We start from the raw sequence: 8,651 nt of genomic DNA, 5'->3' as shown, positions 1-8,651 counted from the left end.
AACTGCTCCCGGTACTCCGGCCGGTATCGTGATTGCCCGTTGATCATGCATGAGAATATTTTTAATTTTGTTATATGTTAAAGGACAGAACTCTGCTTATCGCTCGTGCCTTGGAGGGAAAACCGGGATGGACATTTTTTCCTTCATATCCAATCATGAATTCTTTATAGGTCAGTGAAATCCAGCCACTCAGCCAACGTGCTCTACAGGTAGTACAGGACACACATTCATTAGCAGAGACATGCAAAGCCCAGCCCAGCCTAGCCTTTTACTGTTTTAAAGCACTTTAAGTAGTTTCTTAAGTACATAAAAAAAACGCAATGCAGAAGCAAGTCTAATATGCAATGGCAGCGAACTTCACAACTTAGCTGACCTGTGTGACTAGGAGGGTGAGTGCACATGTAAGAGCTGAGAGAGGTAGGGTGGGGCAAGGCCAATTAAAGACTTAAAACAAACAACAGAATTTTTTTTGGACAGTCTAACATCAAGGACTGAAATGAGTTACACAGCAGACAACAAGTTATATGGACATAGCTTTCATTTTTCTTATAGCTAACAAATTTTAACATACAGTAAATAACAAAAAGTACAAAAGTACATGTATTGATTTTCTGTGAAGGTTATTTGGATTTAATTTGCAAAAGAAAAAGTTAAAGAAAATAAGAACGAGACAAAAATCAGTACGATAAAGTTTCTGATGAAACTTTAAAGTATTTAAAGTATTTTTGTGTGACTGTAATGATGGCAAAGCAAAATCAGCCAAAGAGTAAGCTGAAGCTACCCGAAGCTACTTATATTGTCATTTTCTATCCCCTTCACACATTGGTTACAGGTCAGGACTATCCCGAATAGATTTTTATGAGTTTCCAAATGAAGGTCATATTTTTTGCACCGACTACCTGTGAATAAAGCAGGTAGGTGGTGCTACATGGACTATATATTGGACTATATGGTGTTAAGGTAAAATATATATTCTTTGTTCTTATATTATATTGTTTTATGTAGGCCAGTTGTATTTAATCATTGTTTTTCCTACAATATTGACACATTAGCATACCTGAATATCCATTGTGCTATAAAAAAGTGGTTCTCTTACGTTTCCTCCACTGATCTAGAACAAGTTTGTTTTATATAAGCATGCTTTCAGTTTTATTTGGGTCACTTTGATGAATTCCCTCCTCTCTTGTCCACACTAGTCTAGACCACATTTACAAAAAAGGGCAGAGCAAAATGACAGACCAGCAAGGTCAACATCATCAGACTTATATCCAGGGCCAGATTTGAACACATTTTCCACAGCTTCACTTCCACCCTATTCTGACTGTGAAAACCAAGCTTCAAGAGCAACCAACCTATCCCAGGCCAAACCAAAAATTGCTGGACCAATTGCATCATCTGTCTCCTCAAATCGCCAGACTGGGAAAAGAGTTTAACCTAGGAATGAGCGAGCACTATAAACTGTAAAAATAACTTCCATAAAAATGTCAGAAAATGTCCTGGTAGTTTTTTGCCAGGAGATTTTGTGTTTTTTACAGAGGTTCAGAGACTTTTCTGTGGTAAAACAGAAAATTCTGTAGATTGACAGTAAATCATCTGCAGTATTTACAGACATTTCCTTCAAATCTAAAATTGAAAATGACATTAATTCACAGTATTTTTTCTGACACATAGTGAATGGTAAATTGACTGACGTGGAAATACTCATTGCATCATGGGAATTCCTCAGCAGCCTACAGTTATTGCAACATAACTACAGGAGGATTCAGGGTCACCTGGTCCAGCCCTAAATATATGCTTTAGCAAACAGGAAAGCCTCTTTTTAAAAGTACAGATTGTGTCTTTCTCCCTTTCCAGAGAGTTTTTAGGACATTCTGATAATAGGGAATTACAGTAGTCCAGTCTAGAAGTAATAAACACAAAAAATTGTTTTTCAGCATCACTCTGAGACAGGATATTTCTGATTTTAGAGATATTGTGCAAATTGAAGAAAGCAGTCCTACATATTTGTTTAATATGTTCATTGAAGAACATATACAGGTCAAAAATGACTCCAAGATTGCTCACAGGAGGCCAAAGTAATGCCTGATACTTACCTGATTAGATACCATATTTCTAAGATTTTTAGGGCCAAGTACAATAACATTAGTTTTTTGGGCTGGTTCTAGACAGGCATATGAGGGGGCAGACAGAAATGTAACGGAGGCAGGGAAGGGGTGGGGTGCTCTGGATAACTGTTTTTCTCATGTAACTGGATTGCACTTTGTCAGGCCTCTACCCTAAGACCTGTTCCACTTGGGTTTCCCAACTGAAGGCTAAGCTTCTGCTGGTCTAGCTCTTAAGGGGTCACTGAGGCACACAAACCCCCTGACCACATTAAGGTGGCAATCCCTCAGGGGAAAATTGAAAAATAAAGCAACAAAAAATAAAATAAAATATTCCTCATCAGATTATAACGACTAAAAACATTTACCTTAATTCAATTACCTATATCAAAAATATCCAAACCCAACAATAACATTTGTCACTATTGCCAATATTAAAAAATAATAAAAAGGGTAGGCCAAGTTATAAAAAAAAAAGTCAGTTGACCAAGTCTTGAAAAATGAATCTGAAAAATAGAATAAAGAAATAAAATAAAATAAAATAAAATAAAATAAAATAAAATAAAATATCGATCCAGGCCTTTAAAACAAACAACATAAAATTTAACTGGATGGCCTAATTTTTTTTTCCGCCTGTACCGTTTGGTTCTTTTGCCATCGGAATTATTGTCTAAAGGCAAAGAAAGATGCCCAACGGATTTACTTTACCAAATGGACCATCCCGGCCTTGGTCTATTTGATCCACCTTTGGTTTTATTGTTTATTTTATTTTATTTTCACTTGCTACACACTGGACAGACATGACTGGGGGAAAGAAAAGGGAGAAAGAAAGAGAGGTAGGGAAAGAAAAACAGCGGAAAAGAGGAACGGTGATAAAGAGCAAAAAACAAACCAACCAAACAAACAGACAAATACATATATCAATCACCTCGATCACCTGTTGCGAAAGAAAAAAAAAGAAAACAAGCAAAAAAAAAGAGAGCAATATAATAAACAACATCAACACGATAATCTATGTGAATATAACAGTAAATACTAAATATTAAACATTATTGTGCAGCATGTAAGATTGACAGCACACAGTGTGTGTTCCGTTATCACTAAAAGTTGTAAAATGTTGTATCACTAAAATATCATTCTCAGTCAGTTGTTATTCATTATGTGTTTACACATAATGTGGTTGCTTCAAGCAATGCACTTTAGAAACGGCTTTATTTTGAAAAAAAACTTTATTGAACAGGAAGTCCGCTCAGTCAAGAAAGCGAGTGAGAAAAAAGAAGGGAAACATATTGGCACGCAGTTTATGGTGTCCTGTTGGAGAAAATATTGTCCACATCTTCTGTTATGGTTGTATCGCCAGTATGTACTTGAAGTATAAGTTGCAACTTTGTTTTTGTGCAATATGTTGCCCACTAATGCAGTATTTGACTGTAAAGCTAGTCCTTTTGTTAAGCTAGTTACCTGCGATTTTGGAGGTCATCTGGGATAGCATTGATAGTACATCTTCGCATAATTAGACATTAATTAGACAATTTGACATATGCTATGTAGTAGCAGGGTGGTATATAAATGCATATTATGCTGCACATTAGTTTTACCCTTTTGAATTTCAGTAAACCTGTTGACAACGCTCATCGGTCTTCAGAGTGGTGATATAAGAAAGGTGTTAACGCCCCTGCATCAGACATGCACCCATAATGGCACAGTGTGCTTTGAGGTAGGAGCCAAAAAGGGTGTAGTTTGTTTGTGTGAGCACCCATGTGTACACCTGTGAACATGAGCGTGCTTGTATTTCCTCCAGGGCATGAAGCAGGTATGGAGGAGATCCAGACTCCAGACATCCAGAGGCCCTCAGAACACAAGAGATCAAGGAAGACCAACAGAGGGGCAGCTTCGCCACTATCCCAGAAAGAGCTGAGGAGAGTCCCAGATGAGGGGTCACTCAGCAGCCGCGGAGCAGAAGCCAGGGGGGGTTGCAGCAACGTGTCTGTGAGCACCTCTGCCAGCCAGCTGTGCCAGAGTGACCGAGCCCCAGGCCGAGATGCTGAGGGCACTCCACCCCCCGAAGGGGCCCGAGCTTGCCCCAGGAGTGAGCCGGTGCATACCTGGACGCCCATCCCTGGACACCAAGAACCACCAATGCACTGGTGTCTGAGGGAGTGGTGGGGGGGAGATAGGTCTCCATACCTTGGAGGACCTGAGATGTCCATAGAGAGCTGGCGTCTGATACCTGACCTGACATATAGACACAGACAAACAGGCACACAAAGATACAAACATCCATTTCCATTCTCATGCTCTCATATGCACTTACTCAGCACTCACCCAATGTGGAGACAGACATAAATAGACAGTTAGTTATTTGTTAAGGACTTCTCATGGGCCAAGATCACAGAATTCCTCTTTCTTTTATGTAACAGGATAGGGGGTTAGGACCAGTGTTGGTCAAGTTACTTGAAAAAAGTAATCAGTAACTAATTACTGATTACTTCCCCAAAAAAGTAATCCCATTACTTTACTGATTACTTATTACACACAGTGGACAGGTCTGTTTCCTTTGAATATTTTTTGAGCAGCATCTGTTTTGCCACAAGAACTTCATTTTTCAGATTTACAACATCTGCTACAGTGCCAGCCATCACAGCCAGAGGGTGCAACAGGGTGGGATCTAAAAATGTGCTAGATTTGGGTGCAAGACTAGATATGGCTCTCATCAGGTCATTATTCTTGTGTGAAAATCTAGTTTACAGTTCTTAAATGGCCCTATCAAGGATGATGAGCAGGGATCTTTTCAGAGAGTGATGGGGAGAAATGGTAGGGTTACCAGAGTCTGTATGACCCAAAGTTGAGAGCACAACACTGTCCCAGGTGTTTGCTCATTGTTCTCCTTTTCTTGGTTGGATGTGACTCATCCTCAGGTAAAGTAAAAATAGTGTCTGTATCTATATAAATAGATAAATAGGATACTGAACTATATGCCAGTTGCATTTAAGTGTTACACTACTGAAAGTGAAAGAAAAAAGTATCTAAACATGATTTGCTTAAATAATTTGTATAAAGTTTACATGTCAGCCACTGAACCTAAATGTTCTGCAGATCTTGTTGAATTCATTTTATTAGAGAAGATAAAGAAACTCAAAGTATAAATTTTCCTCTATTAATTAAACGATTGAAGGTTCAAATTAATAACAGCACTATGTCTCGTCCTCCGTTCAACAAACTGAATGAACACAAGAGCACCACACCCAGGGAGTAAACACTTTTATTATGTGTCATAAAAACACACTATTAATGTGATTGGTCAATATAGCTGGGAGAAGGCCTACGGTTTAAACTTGGTCCTCCATTTTTGACCTTAGGTCTGTGTCTGGCTCATATTTCATCTTCTGCACCTTCTGGACATCTACCAGTAATAGGAGATAACTCTTCCAACTTCACTATGACAACAGTCTCTTGTCCTCCTGTCAAGCCTGTAGAAGTAAAGAGAGGGGAAAGAGAGACAAAGAGAGGGATAGAAAGAGGGAGAGACAGAAAGAGCTCTACCTAACACCAGAATTTATAGGCCTGTTTTTCCTTTCGTGAGGACAGACTACAGAAAGGTACAAAATCAGCCAAGTCCCATGCTTAATTTCCAGCTTTGGCAGATTTCCCATCTAAAATATGCATCTATTGACATTGCTGATGTCTATAAACAGTACATTAAATTCCATTTCATATAGCTTTTAATTCCTGTCAGAGGACAAAGGGTGACAAGTGAGGGGAGACCTGGTAGGCACTTGGGAGAGCAAGCAAAGTACTAATATGAAAAGCAGGATTAGTCAAATGAACTGCTGGCTGGATTTAAAGGGAAAATGAAACGCACATAAAGGTTAATTTACATCACTGAGCCCTGCTCTTAAAAGCTGACAGAGATGTAACACTGTCTTTGTTTTTCTTAAATTCTCACAGACAGTGAGAATTGTCATGTGTCATGTGTAGGATTTAATTTCCCCTTTAAGAGAGAACAAATATAATTAAGTGATACAAATTCTAATTTGTATATATATTTGTATTATTGTTATTATTGTATTATTATCATTTCCCAGTAATTACAAAAGCCCACAACATGGATATGTTACTGAGCTACACCCCTCAGCTGAATGATTTGTTAAAGCTTGCGTAGTTGATTGAAAGTAAAACTATCTTAAAAAGTGTTCAGAGTTTAAATAGCAGTAACTCATCTGACAGTACATGATATAGGGGCAGTTTTATTCGACTGACATATTAAGTATACTCCTGACTGCAAAGTGCGTCTGGGCAAGATACATGGTTACAAATGACAATAACCAAATAAAGAAATTACCAAACAAAACAAACAAACAAGCAAGCAAAATAAACAAGAAACACTTTGAGAGTGAAATCCCTTGCCCAGGTAGTCTAATTCTATATCTTGCGATACAGCCAGAACAGATGAACTATCCAGGGTGTATCCCGACTCTATGACAACTGGGATAGGTTCCAACACCCCTGTGACCTGTGGGAATTTTGCTTAATCACTGAACATTAATAGGAGATGCTTAGATGAACTTTACATATTGCTCTGCTAACAGAATGATGTGCTCCCTGTTCAGAAGGATAAAAACAGCAGTCTCACGGTGTGAAAGACTGCATAAAAAAGATACAGGTGGAAAAGGAAAGACACCGCTCACACTTACAGAGCACATTAGAAACTAGATTAGAGAAGAGGCAACAAAGAAAATGTATCTAATGGACGGAACAAAGGACAAAAGAAGAGTGTATGTGCGTTATCTTGTTTTGCAGGCAAGTGTCCATGTGAGGTGAACCCAACACAAAGAAGACCGGAGACTATTGCCTTATCAGTAAATACCCAAGAGACAACCAATCACAACATTGTGGGGCGATCGTGGCTCAAGAGTTGGCAGTTTGTCTTGTAATCGGAAGATTGCCGGTTTGAGCCCCGACTCCGACAGTCTCGGTCGTTGTGCCCTTGGGCAAGACACACCCGTTGCCCACTGGTGGTGGTCAGAGGGCCCAGTGGCGCCAGTGTCCGGCAACCTCGCCTCTATCAGTGCGCCCCAGGGCGACTGTGGCTACAATGACTAAACATGTAAAGCGCTTTGGGGTCCTTTGGGGCCATTTACCATAACAGTATACTGGCTTCCACATATCATAAAAATGTTGTATCTGTGTGAGGGGCTATACGCTGCATACACACTGTCTGATGCAGTGAAAGCCTGGCGCCTCATTGTTTCAAATATCCATCCTGTTAGTAACATTCTTTCTCTCAGTCTCTGATAACATTACGGTAACAAACACAACAGACCTTGAATGAGAAGACAAGTGGAAAAAAATGGAAGGACTGATAAAATGTCTAAAATACATATTAAAAATGTTGATCATAATGTCTTGTATTTCACTGTGACATATTTCACTTACTGGTTTTTATCAAGTCTTAAGACATTCGTTCAGATTTTTGTTACAACATCACACTACATTTTCTGGTCCTAGCATGGCTGTGTGTGTGCTTTGAAGTGGTACTTTTTGTGTTTTTGAATGTTACTCTTTTTAGAATTAGCCCCCAAATCCATAGAAAAGAAAAATGTAGGGATGTGATTAGGTACGACCCCCCCACCCACACAAAAAAAACAAAAAAAAACAAAACAAAAAAAAAGACATCATACTGTTCTAGAGATTGTACTTTGTTTGTTTGTATTTTGTATTTTTCTTTATTTCAAACTGTCATGAAAAGAGCATGTGGTGTGCAGAGAGCAGACCCAAATGCAGAACTCATGAGACAGAGGTTTAGCTAAAAACCACAGCTTTTATTTGCTGGAAAAAGGCTTAGCAACAAAAGAAAAGCACACACTGGGACGTAAATTGCACAAGTGAACTCGACACAGGAAAAACAGAAACACGAAAGAGAACAAATGTAACATATAACCAGTGTTGGGACTAATGCGTTATTAAGTAACGCGTTACAGTAACTACGTTATTAATGTCGTAACGAGCACGGTAACTAGTTATTATGCCAAAATCAGGAACGTGTTACTCGTTACTGGGATTTAGATAGGGTCGTTACTCGTTACTTCGTGTGGTGGCTATCGCGGAGCTTCCACAGATTCAGTAACATTAGCAAGTGGTGGAGGCCAGCAGGTGGATGAAGGAAAAGGGACGCAGAAGGAAAAGAGACGCGAGTCGGCCGCCGGTCCAAGTGTGAACTGAACTTCAGGTAAGAAGTTATGACCTGCAGTCTCTCTGGGTCAGATATAAACCAAGTTTAGGTGGAGTTTATTTTCGTTATTCTGACTTTTTCCTTACTGCGTACTAGCTAGCATGACGGAGTTTCTATACAGCTGGGTGGTGCTATGAAGTTAATGATGTTGAACTTTATTTTGTTCATAAGTTATTAGAGTTGCCAACCGTCCCGTCTGGTATTCAGAGAAAATATTAAGCGTTTCTTATTTAGGTGAAAAGGAACATTTTGTCCCGTAATTCAGCTACAATGAAAAAAACACAAAGCTGGAGTTATTCTGTGTCTTTGCTGCACAG

This window comes from Pundamilia nyererei, unplaced genomic scaffold (genome assembly GCF_000239375.1).
Source record: "Pundamilia nyererei isolate P.nyererei 1_Seehausen unplaced genomic scaffold, PunNye1.0 scaffold00276, whole genome shotgun sequence".
Taxonomy (NCBI): domain Eukaryota; kingdom Metazoa; phylum Chordata; class Actinopteri; order Cichliformes; family Cichlidae; genus Pundamilia; species Pundamilia nyererei.
Note: the sequence above shows the minus strand (reverse complement) of the source record.